The sequence below is a fragment of the Diabrotica virgifera genome, chromosome 8 (genome assembly GCF_917563875.1).
Source record: "Diabrotica virgifera virgifera chromosome 8, PGI_DIABVI_V3a".
In the NCBI taxonomy this organism is placed as follows: Eukaryota; Metazoa; Arthropoda; class Insecta; order Coleoptera; family Chrysomelidae; genus Diabrotica; species Diabrotica virgifera.
This window is the reverse complement of record NC_065450.1, coordinates 77,192,480-77,205,497: the sequence shown is the minus strand read 5'-3', so window position 1 is coordinate 77,205,497 and position 13,018 is coordinate 77,192,480. Positions and strand designations below refer to the sequence as shown.

The following is a 13,018-nucleotide window of genomic DNA, read 5'->3' as shown; positions in this document are numbered from 1 at the left end:
TGTGAGGTTAATGTTCTGTAATGGTCTTCCGTTTTTATAACATTTGAAACATAGAGTTATATATTTAGCATAGAGAGAGTATCATTCAGAGCGAAGTGACGACACCATCTTTTTTATTGGGATTAGTGCTGTTTCACTCTTACGCATAGTAAAGCTGCTACAGTTGTCCTCCTCTTCCGTGCCTATATTCACACTGAATGTCATCATAGATTTTCGATACAATGTGTTAGAAAGAGATGCAGCAAACCAGTCCATGAGATCTTGTCGTCAGGAAGCGCAGAAGGTAAGCTCCCTCTATGTTAATATATACCTCTATGATTTGAAACACAATTTTGCCACAGTGTTGGGGAAATATTTTTTATTTCTTCTACAACATGTGACACCGATTGGCTACTAAATTTGGAACAGCAGTTGTTTCGCCGTAAACTTTCCTTAAGTTGGCTCCAGATTAATTCAATGGGGTTGAAGACACAGTAGTAAGGAGGTAATCGCAATACATTATGACCATCACGTTTGGCTAATTCGTCTATAACAAACTGTTTCTCAAACACTTTTGTGTGAAGAACTTCCAACATTTCTTTTTTTGTATATGTTTCTTCAAAGTACAAATCATTGTCATACAAAAAATCAGATATTTGTTTTTTTGTCGAACCTACACCGGGGATTTTTCTAATTTGTTCGCTGTGATACGTCGCGTTATCCATTACAAAGACACTTTTTGGAGGCAAATTTGGCAACACCTTCTTTTCAAACCATTCCTTAAACAAGTTACTCGTCATATTTTCATGGTAATCCAGCTTTGAATCTTTAATGTTTTTTGCCGATAGTAAAAAACTTTCCCCTCCAAGCCAGCCATTTTTGGATCCAATGTTCAGAATAATTATTGTGCGCATTGGACATAAAAATTGTTTGTGATCGTTTGTAATTAATTCCAAGTTAATTTCAGATGAGTAAACTAATTCGTCTACAGCAAACAACATTTTTAATACGAAGCATTGTCTAGAAATTTTAATTTTAATAATTTATTTGCATTGGCAGGTAACGAGTCAGTTCTGTAAATAATATAAAGTCCGGCCCTAGTAAGCTCTTCCAATACTATTGCCACCCGTCGCAAAGATAATTGAGGGATTAGTAACAGCAACTATTTATTATGATACTAATTCGGTAGGGACAACCCACCAGCGTCAGCCTAAATTTCTTATATCGTGACGCAAAGAATATTAAGTAAAGACCCATATTATTTTTATGAACGCTCTAGACCTAGTACATCGAAAGGAGATAGGTACAAAAAGACGCTTGTGGACGTTTTCAAATTTTAAATACAATTTTTGACGTTTCTGATTTGTTTACTATGACGTTTCTGGTTTGTTTACTAGTGGCTGTCAGTTTGTTGGGTTTTTTATTGTTTTTTGTCCTCTTTTTGAATTTAGAAGTTATTTTGTAAGTGTATTTTATTTTGCCATTAATTTACATACAAAGTTAAACTTATTCACATAGTTAAGGAATCATTTTATTTAAGTTTCCGTAAAAGTGAAAGAAATAACAAAAAGAAAATATTTTATTGAATCTTTTTAGATTGTATAAATTATATTAAAAGAATTTATTAAGCTACTTCAAATATAGCTGGAATTCTGTACCAAAATTTTAAAACAAAACAACCTTTTACATTTTATTTATTTGATAACGTCAAATTTTATAATATAATCCGGAATCGACATTAGCCACTTTTTGTCACTTGTTGTTGCTTCCGACTTAATTCGTATTCTAATCTAACTGATGACGCACGGGTAAAGAACCATGGACTCAACTGTATATGTAATCATTATATGTATTATACTCTAATTTTTTTATGGATTTATGGAAAGGTACGATTAGATTTACAAATAAATATTAGTTCAGTTAACACAGATTTGATATCTAAAAATAAGCTGAATTTTGTTGAGAATGTCCACTTTGGTACTTATTGGTTTGTAAATCTAATCGTACTATTTTTTTTGTTTTTTTAGGGAGGATGCAATCAATTTTAAAATTTATACGATATTTTCCAAAAAAATAAGTAAAAAAATTTTTGTTTGGGGTTATGTACAATGTACATTCAACCTACGAGGCTATAAAAAATGAACATGTCTTGTAAAAGCCTCAACTATGTGCGTTGAGGTTAAAATTACGCTGAGTTTTATTTTTTATTTACATACAATATAAAAAAAAATGAAAAATTGAATTCTGGTAATGAGGAAGGGTACCTTCTAATTTATTAGCAAATTTTATCTCTACCGGCGCTTAGTCTACTTCACTGATTTTGATTTTTGTCTGATTTAGAAAGATATAAAGGTAGTCCAGGGAGTAATAAACATTGATTATACAGGGTGTAACAAAAATACAGGTCATAAATTTAATCACATATTCTGGTACAGAAAATAGTTCGATTGAACCTAACTTACCTTACTACAAATGTGCACGTAAAAAAAGTTACAGCCCTTTGAAGTTACAAAATCAAAGTCGATTTTTTCCAATACATCGAAAACTATTACAGGCTTATTATTGAAAATGGACATGTGACATTTCAGGAAAAAATTATAATGAAATTTGACAGCCCATAAAAGTTTTATGGGGGTTTGGTTCCTTTTAATCCCCCAAACTTTTGTGTACGTTCCAACTTAATTATTATTGTAGTGCCATTAATTAAACACGATGTTTTAAAAACTTTTTTGTCTCTTAGTACTTTTTCTAAAAGTCAGTTTTTATCGAGATATTTTGAATATTTGTCAAATCCACCACATATCTTTCTATACGGTTAAGTACGACTATGGAGACTTGGTAATAATAAAATCATAAAATTTATTTGTGATTTACATTTATGTATATTTTGAACCATATTAAAAAAGAAGCCACATCTCAATAAAAGGTGCCTCATAAAATTTTTATGTAAACATATTAAAAAAGAAGCCGCAACTCCATAAATACTGCCTTATTCAAATAATAGTAAGAGGCAAAAAAGTTTTAAAAATATTGAATTTAACTAATAGTACCACAATAATAATTTATTTGAAACGTACACAAAAGTTTGGGGGGTTTAAGGGAAAAAAACCTCATAAAATTTTTATGGAGTGCACAAATGTCACTATAATTTTTCTTTAAGAGATGTTCCTGCTATAAGAATGTCACATGTCCATTTTCAATAAAAAGTCTCTAATAGTCTTCGATATATTCGAAAAAATCGATTTTCATTTTGTAACTTCAAAGGGCTGTAACTTTTTTTATGTGCATATTTGTACTAAGGTATAGTCCGTCCGCTATAACTTTTCACATGCGGTATGATTCATTCTCAATCAAATTAAGTCAAAACAGAAAGTGAAACGTACGCCGATGTGTGTAGTATATAGCATACAGTATACAAAATGTATATACACATCGACGTTCGTTTCAATTTATGTTTTGACTTAATTTGATTGAAAATGAATCGTACCGCATGGGAAAAGTTATAGCGGACGGACTATAAGTTAGGTTCATTCGAAGTATTTTTGGTCCCAGAATATAATATGGTTTAATTTATGACCTGTATTTTTGTTACACGCTGTATAACTCATTTTCAATTTACTGTGGATTATGAAAAATAGACTAGGTACTTATACGTAATCATTACGTACTCTAATTTTTTTATGGATTTATGGAAAGGTACGATTAGATTTACAAATATTAGTCCAATCGTTAGAGATTAAATCTCTAACGATTCTAACTGATATCTAAAAACGAGACAAATCAGCTGAATTTTAATAAAAATGTCAATTTTAGGACCCCAAAAAAGATGCTAAAGAGTTTGACACTCCTACCCCCGAGCTTCCCCCGAAAATCCCCTCGTTAAAGGGGAAGAAACAGAAAACACCGATTGACCAAGAATGTGTACGCCCAAAAAAATGTTTTAAATAAGAAATATAGCTGAGATAATCTTAAACAATAATGTTTATTAACATTTTTTGTATAGAATGGGCCATTGTCTCAGAAACAACGCTTGAATCGCACTAAGCGTGCGTTTTTTTTTGAAGTTATGTTCAGGTCTAGTGATCTAAAAATTTCTTGATCTTTTGTGAGATGTACTTGAAGGAAAATAAGACAGAGAATGATTTTAAAATTGAATCAGGAGTCATAACGGGTAAAGAAAAGACCGAATGATTTTCTTTATTTTGATCATGATAAAAATCTAAAAAAAAATCATGGAGATAATATGACACCCAATAAATAATATATTTTTATCAGCATTTTGTTCGGCATATTTTTTTAAACAAAGTTTAAAAATTTCAAAAGCACAAAAAAATGTAGTTTCGGTCCAAAAAAATTGGAAAAAGAATACTATTCTATTAGTCGAGGAAATGAAGCATTTTAGCTTGCAATTTTTTCGTTCAGCATGGATTTACTTGAAATTTTCACAGAAGGTAGGGAATGGTCCAAGGATCATTTTCTATAACATGCGGCTGTACGCTAAAACCTTGGGGGTGGCTGGGCATTCATCCCCGATATGGGCATCCCATATCGGGGATGGGAATTTTTTTATTACATTTTAACCATGTAAATCGATGTAAAATGTAATTCTAAGAAAAAAATGTTTTTACATTTTCTTCGTAAAACTAATATTTTTCGAGTTATTCGCGCTTGAAAGTAACAGTTTTTCGTCGAAAAAATCGACTTTTTTAGATGGTTTTTGAGAATACCTTAAAAAATACGCATTTAATCAAAACAACTCCAGATAACAAAATTGTATCTTTTAGTAACACAAACTAAATTCTTTTTCTATGATATCTTTAAGACCAATACAAACCGAGATACGGCATGTTAAAGGTTAGCTTTTCTCGTCAAATAATTTGAAATAAATGCTTTCTCGCATAATTTGAAATATTCAAAGCAAAATAACGGGAAAGCTTTGCATTTTTCGAGGAAAACTTAAATTATTTTTTTTTTCTAAGTATACAATTAAACCTTTCAAATAATAATAATAAAAAAATTCTAGCATAAACATAGAGCGACTTATGATCAAAGAAAGTCAGTACCTGCTTTTCTCTACGAAAAAATCAGTGAAAATAACCCCCTAACTACCCTCCCAATTAAAAATTGGTCTTCACCTTTTTGTAATTCCTTGCATATTTGTATTTTCTATACATCGAAGAAGTTTGACCTAATCAAAGGGCCTAATTTTAGAAAAATTGGAGTTTAAAGAAAAATTGATTTTTTGCAATTTCGAATTTTTCACCTTTGACTTAAAAATATCTCAAAAAATACTGAAGATACGAAAAAAATGATAGACTACTAAATTGTAGCTTTTTTAAAAATTAAAATTATATTGTTCACAGATTTTGATTACAGTGAACAGTTAGCGAGATATAGCTGTTTAAAACCTCTATTTACGAGCAAACACCCCCTTATTCGAGCCTTTTAAACCCACCCCAATTAAAAACTAAGGAACCTAACGGAATCTAATTTAAACAGTCTTATAGCTCTTCAAAAATCCTACAAAATCATTTTTGAAAAAACTTTTTATCGCCAAAAATGAAGGAACTATATTTATAAAACGATTTTTTTTTTCGAAATATTCGAATAGTCCGCTTATGGAACATTTTTAATTCATGTATAATAATACCACAGAACTGGTTCGTATTCTGGAAGATGACTTAAAACTATTTGTATTTGTACTTCTACATATTTGTAAATTAGTGTTTTTGTGTAAATAAATGTTTTTGTAATTCTTTAAATTATTATATTAAATAATCTACTAATAAAATTGTAATGTTCTTAAGGGTAGTTTTTAAGAGTTGAAATATTATGATATTATATCCTAAAGCATAAAACAATCATTATTTTTAGCCAATCAAAACCAAATTTTACCCATATTAAAGTTTACAATATTGTTATATAATTTTTGAAAATAAGGGGTAAGGACCCCTAAAAATAATCGACGCCCTTGAGCATGCTATAGAAATATAGAATATGAAGTACAGGGTGAGATGATCCTAATCCCAAATTTTATTTAAATCGATGCAAGCCGAAGTTATTCTTTTAGGATAAGTAATTTTTTATATATAGCTCCAACAAGGGCGGTTTTAAGGGATGAAATATTATGATAGTATATCTTAAAGCATAAAACAATCATTATGTAACTAATAAGAACCAAATGTTGACAATATTAAAGATTAAAATGTTATGTTATAATTTTTTACAAGTAGTTTTTTAGGGGTGGTTTTCACCCTTAAAAAACCGAAAGCGTACAACGGCTCAATATAGAAAATGAACTAGAGGGTGAAATGAACCTAATCCCAAATTTTTGTACAAATCTATGCTGGACGAAAAAATTGCGAGGTTTTGCCATTTTTTCAGTTTTATTTCCTCGACCATATAGGCTATAGGCAATAAAAAATCCTACAAAATGAAAGAAAAACAAAGTTTCTACGATGATCAGAACCGAAGATATCGCCAAAAAACGAAAAAATATATTTTAATTTTTTGGGGGGTTATGGGTGGGGCTAGGGGTTAAACTTTTTTTGGTCGAATACTTTTTGATGTAGAACAGCATGGTATTATTTTTGTAATATCTCTGTGTGCTTTTTCACTATCTTAATCGGCTAGGCCCTTTGGTACGTTTATTGCTTCATTATCTCGGCTATATAGCTGTACGTTTTATATTAGATACTATTTCACAGCTATAGATCACATGAAAATCATACAGTTTGTAAAATTCGAACTTCTACGATGACGACATGATGTCTGAAGAATAAAAGCACAAATATGTCTTCTGTTTATTGGTACTTGGTCCTGCTTATTGTTTTTTGATATATCGAAATTGTGAACCTGATTATCGTTTCCTCAACCATTTAAAAAGATATTTACAAGATGAACGAAACCTTGTATTGTAGTCATAAACCAGTCACAAGCAGGGCCGCGTTTAGGTCAATTGACGCCCTAGGCAATTCTCTAGTAGCCGCCCTTCAACCATGTACCATTTTTGCGAAAATAAATTGCAGAAATTTGCATAACCACTAAAAATGGATTTAAACTACGATGTGTATATACCTATAACAGAAAAAATTGTCATTCCAGATCGATCATATCAGAGACTTCTTTTCAAAAAAGACTTTTCAAAAAAAATGTTTTCTTGACAAAATCGACAAATTGCACGTTCTTGCGTCATACTTGATGAGAAATTATTTTTAATTCTTGACATTTTCGAAAATGACCTTTCAGCGGACACGCTGGCACCTGGGATGCACAAGTAAATGTGCAAAGCAATGTCAAAATTAGGGAAAATATCTTTCAATCCACTTAATGCAGTCATTGAAGGTTTTCACCTTCGCTATCGTTGAACTTCCATCAATTTTCATGAAAATTGGTGAATAGTTAGAGGCAGAGGATACCTCAAGCTCAATGCCACCCCTTCTCGAGGATAAAAATTATTATTTTTTAATAAATCCATAAATCAATAGGGAGACAAATTCTAAGCAAAATTTGTTATATAAAGTTATTAATATAAATCAATACTTTTTGAGTTATTAAAGATCAAAGATTTTATTTTTTCGTAAAAAAATGCATATTTTAAAGCTGTTTTTCACGTAAAACTCAATAAACTATAAGCTTTTACAAAAAAGTTATTATTATCAAAATTGAAGATTATAAAAAGCTGAATACACTCCTTGCTTAAAGAACTAAACTAATGTTAATTGCAAGTGAGTTATGGTTAATTGAATGTATATTTTTTTCGACGAGTACTCAAATCTAAGTATTCAAGCTTCAACAAGGGGAAAAAGATATATTTTATAAAATATACCTACTAAACACTTGTCAAAGTACTTCGAGTACCTATCAAATGAGCTCCAGTAGAAGTCAATATCATCACAATTAAGCAAGTTATGATGAAAATAAGAGAACCCTTTAGAACTTTTTAGGAAAAAGTGAAAAATAAAACATACGCCGTTTCCACAAAAATTAAAATTTATAGTAATCCTTAGAAGAATTTCTTTATATTAGCATAAATAATGATTTCAACAATGTTGACTGGTTTAGAATGCATATTAAAAAAAAGATATAGTTTAAAAAAAATCAGAATTTTTAAAATTATCGTAATTTTCATTTTTTTTTTTTTGATAATAACTCCAAAAATACTCAATATACGTAAAAAGTGATATACGTATAACCAAATTTTAGTTTTCTCTGTATCAAATATTTTAACTTTATATAACTATATGAAACTATAGGGCATATAACTATAGTGTAAAAAATATCCGAGATAGAAACGTTTTAAAGTTTAAATTTTGCTGCGAGAACCATGTAACGGGGGCCATTTAACCTTTATTTTTAGAAAAGTAACAGGTTTAAAATATTAAATTCAACGTGGTATAGTCAATAAAATTAACTTTTAAATGTTGTTAAGGAAAACGTGATATCGTAAAAATTAACGGAGTTATTTAAAAAAAAACAATAACTTTTTTGGAAAAATTCTTACAAGGATAAATTTTGAAAAATATTTGGTGCATAAATTTTAATGCTATCAACTCGTTCGGGGGCTCATATGATAGATATTTCTAAGTACTTTGACAAATTAATGTTCAATAAGGTTATGTTATAAAATGCATCATTTTCCCGTTATTTAAGCTTGAATACTTAGATTTAGGTACAGCCGAAAAAAATAATATACATTCAATTACCTATAACTCACTTTTAGTTAACATTAAAAGGTCTTTTCAGTAAGGAGTTTATTTAATTTTTTATTAAATTAAATTTTGGTAGTAATAACATAACCTTTTTGTAAAATCTTATAGTTTTTGAGTTATCTATGAAAAGTCGGTAAAAACATGCATTTTTCTCACAAAAAATTAAAATCTTTGATCTTTAATAACTCAAAAAGTTTTGATTTATTTTAATAACTTTATGTAACAAATTTTGCTTAGAATTGGCCCCTCTATCGAATTCTGGGGATATTTTTAATAAAATAATTTTCACTCCCGAGAAGGGGTGGCATCCACCTTAGGGTAAAAGCGCAAGTTGACACCATGTCACCTTTGTTCCTTGATATATCCTCTAACCACTCACCAATTTTCATGCAAATCGATGGAGGTTCAACGAAATCGGAGGTAATAGCTCATATCCACCTTCAGTGACTGTACTAACTCTCTTTAAATATTAAGATATGTCAATTGGTGATTTTATTGTGGTATCCAAATGCATTCCGAATGCATTCATGCATGAGTGATGTATCTTGGTCGTCTTTATTGTGTACCGGATTTTCAGCTTCTTTAATAATTTCTTCATTGCTTAATTTTGGCAAATCTGTTAATTACACGAAAACGTTGATAAATAAGTCGATAAGATTCCAGACGTCTATTCAGGTCTCTTATCAGAGTGTCGATTATAATATAGAATGTGTGGATTTTCATCTCATCACTAGCTGAAAAGTTTAGTTCATCATCGGTCCCCTCGTCAAATTGAATTTTTCTTTTTCTCTTTCTTATTTCTTTATAATATGTTTTATTTGGGCACAATTTTTTGGCTTCCTTGCGGTGAAGTCATTTGAAAGAGCTTCATACTCTTTAATGACAGAACCCAGATCCATAATTTTTATATACAAATATTTTTTGTACAGTATTTGTGCCGCCCTCTCATAATGTGCCGCCCTAGGCAACTGCCTATATTGCCTAATGGATAAAGCAGCCCTGATCACAAGAAAATAATACAGTCCTTACCCAAAGGACACTGATACATCTGATTAATTTTAATAAAAATCTCATTAATATACCTATGGCCTGGATCCCGTGTACCAAAAAAAAAAGTTTATTAATAGCAACCTGAAAATTTTTTAATAGCTTAACGGTATTTAGTCGGACAAACTTTGATATATGGGAACACTGGAACAGGAACAGGGGAAGTTTTAATTGTGGAACAGGTTACAGGTTTCGAACGTCAAACTACGAAAACGTTACATGTATTTTGTCGGACAGAATTTCCAATTGATTTGTTACCCTTTCACTAAACTCTCATACAAAAATCAGACTGCTATTTACCACCAATATAATTCCTGTCATTTGACATGTTCTACGTCTCGGACTTAATAAAATGCTTAACATATTTGCCGGACAAACATTTCTTAACATATTATATAAAGTTTGCTATTGAATAAACTTAAAAACAACCTTCTAGTTTTCACAATCATAAACTTGACAAGATGACGAGTTCGACAATTAAAATTTCCCCTGTTCCAATGTTCTCAAACATTGCAAAATTTAAAATCAAATTAAATTAGGTACATACCTTAATCAAACGAAGCAGTTTACTTTACATTTAATTCCACTACTACAAAAAAGGACACAAATGTTTTCAAAAGAGAATTTGAACTAAAAGTTGATTTCGAACAACCTTAATGTACAAACACTTTCCTAGTTTTGTATGTTCAACACATAAACAGTAACAATAAAAGAATTTCCACCAATTAACGAATACGTTAATTAACTGAAATAAAGTCTAACTACTACACAAACATTTAACAAACTATCGCACTCAATATTCATATAACTTATCTCTTCGTAGCATTGTTTATATAAATATCTGATACAGAATACTGAACTTGTAATACCAGCCGTACAGAGGCGTTTTATTTGTGTTGAACAACACTTTTATAATGACCAGATCATTTATAATTCTATAAATATATCAAAACTATGCCACTCATTGTCAAACGGAAATATTTTAGTTTATTTCACACGTATATCTATTTATAATCAAACAATAAAAACTTTTGTTTTCAGTTCTTCCACAAAATCTATATATAAAAGCTTGTAGCCGGCCTTTTCAGGCTCATAGCTTAGTAATTCTCTTTCATCTCATTCTGTTTCTAGCTTTTTCCTCCAATTGTCTATCTTGTTTTCTTGTATTGGCTCTTCTTTCCATTAATCTTAACTGCGCTTGTAGTGTTCTGAAGCGTCATATGTACCAGTCTGGTTCTCTTGAGATTTTGAACTCCTATAGTACCTTCATCAGTTTTGATCTACCTACATTGTCATAAGCACCCTTAAAATCCACAAAGAGAAGGTGGGTCGGTATGTCGTATTCATATGCACCAGAAAGAACTTGTTTTAGCATAAATATATGGTCACTCGTTGATCGATTTTTTCTAAAACCAGCTGGATAGTCGCCCAATATGTTTTATGTGTATACAGTCGAACCCGCTTATTAGAATACCGGTTAAAGGAATACCTCTGTAGTCCATTAAAATGTTACATTTTTAGGCCGTACCTTGCATTTCTTAGAGGAGTCAATTTTATTTCTTTAGTGTGTAGGGGGATCACTAGAAGCTTAAGTTCAAGTTTTTGGGGTCGCCATCCTTGTCCCCCGGTCGCCATCTTGGAAATGGGGTGCAAAGGGGTTTCGCACTATATCTCGTAAACTACCAACCCTAAGGAGAATCTAATTAAACATAAAATGTAGCAAATTAAATTTTCCACAATTTTGTTTCTATTACCTTTTATCGTCAAGTGACCAACAAAAAAGATATAACCAAAAATATGTAAATTTTTTTAACAAGTTTCCTTTTGGATGTTATAACTTTTTTTCAGTTCATTTTAAAATAAAATAACATTATAGCAATTTTGTAGAGGGTTTTTGAGCGAACAATTTCCAACTATAAAGTTGTTTAATTCTATTTATTTATATAGGTTTTACAGCGCTCCAAACTTGACCAGATTCTCGAATGCTCATAGGGATACAATAAAAACAAAAGTTAGTTTTACTTTTCTTTCTATATATACTTTTTATTTATACAATTTATTATGATTTTAACATTCCTATGCTATTATTAATCTGTTTTTGACCTTTCTTCCGACTATAAAACTTATAACTCTAAGCATATATAGAAAAGGCCCAAGAAGTTGTTTGAGGACAAATTCGCCGCTTCAGAAGAAGAATGACGCAACCGCAAAATGCAAAATTCTTAAGCAGAGCAAAAAAACGATTTTTGATATCAAAATCATAAAGTATGATAAAAATTAGCCATTCACCACACCGTGGTCAGGATCTCGAGATATAAGCGTTTTTTGGGGTGTGCCGCTTGTATATGAAGTAACATAACTTTTTTCCTATTATATATTTTGACTTAAAATTTTCCAAAAAACTTCTTCATGAACTATATTTTATTGTTCTGCTGGTTAAAATTATACACTAAAAAGTTTGTCACTCAACTTTTTTAAGTAAACGTGAAACTAACGAAATCTGACGACAAAATGTTAAATAATTAACAATTCCTTTTTAATGTGTTTAAACATTTTGGACAAATTTCATTGTTATCTACATACTTCAAAGCTGACACAGTAACATTTTTGAAAGGAAATATTTACAGCGACCAAAGATACAGCGAGGTAAATTTGAAAAATCATCAAAATTGATTTTTGGCATTTTTGTATAAAATTTATTTTTTTTTAACATGTTCCAACAACTCTAGATAAAAATAAACTTCATATTCGGATTCAGCGACCTCGAAAACATAAAATAGACCAAAATTGATAATTCACCTTAAATTTGATTTTCGTTGTTGGCATAACGGTTAATGCCGCTCGTCTAATATATAGATAGAAAAGCATTATTTTTCTACGAGTGTTCGAGAATCTGGTCAAGTTTGGAGCTGTGTAAAACCTAGATAATAAATAAAATTAAACAACTTTATAGTGAAAATTGTTTATTGAAAAATCCTCTACAAAATCGATATGATGTTATTTTATTGTGAAATGAACGTAAAAAAAGTTATAACCTCCAAAAGGAAATTTCTTACAAAATTTTCTTTTATTTTTGTTAAAACTTTTTTGTTGGTCACTTTACGATAAAAAGTAATAGATATAAAATTGTAGAAAATTTAATTTGCTTCATTTTATGTAAAATTAAATTTTCTGTAGGGTAGCTAGTTTACGAGATACAGCGCGAAAGCCCTTTGCACCACTTTTTCCAAGATGGCGGCCGGGGGACAAGGGCCTCAACCCCAAAAACTTGAACTGAAGTT

At 30.4% G+C, this 13,018-nt stretch overlaps 1 protein-coding gene across 3 annotated transcripts in view; it reads right to left on the bottom strand.

The window, feature by feature from the left end:
• The window catches only part of LOC114332180 (monocarboxylate transporter 13), a 216,540-nt gene extending 205,971 nt beyond the window's left edge, over positions 1-10,569 (bottom strand). For all 3 annotated transcript variants that reach the window (XM_050657559.1, XM_050657558.1, XM_050657556.1), the window contains exon 1: positions 10,285-10,569. The gene's annotated coding sequence lies outside the window, so the exon portion shown is untranslated. The remainder of the gene's footprint in view (positions 1-10,284) is intronic.
• Between the last annotated feature and the right edge of the window lie 2,449 nt (positions 10,570-13,018).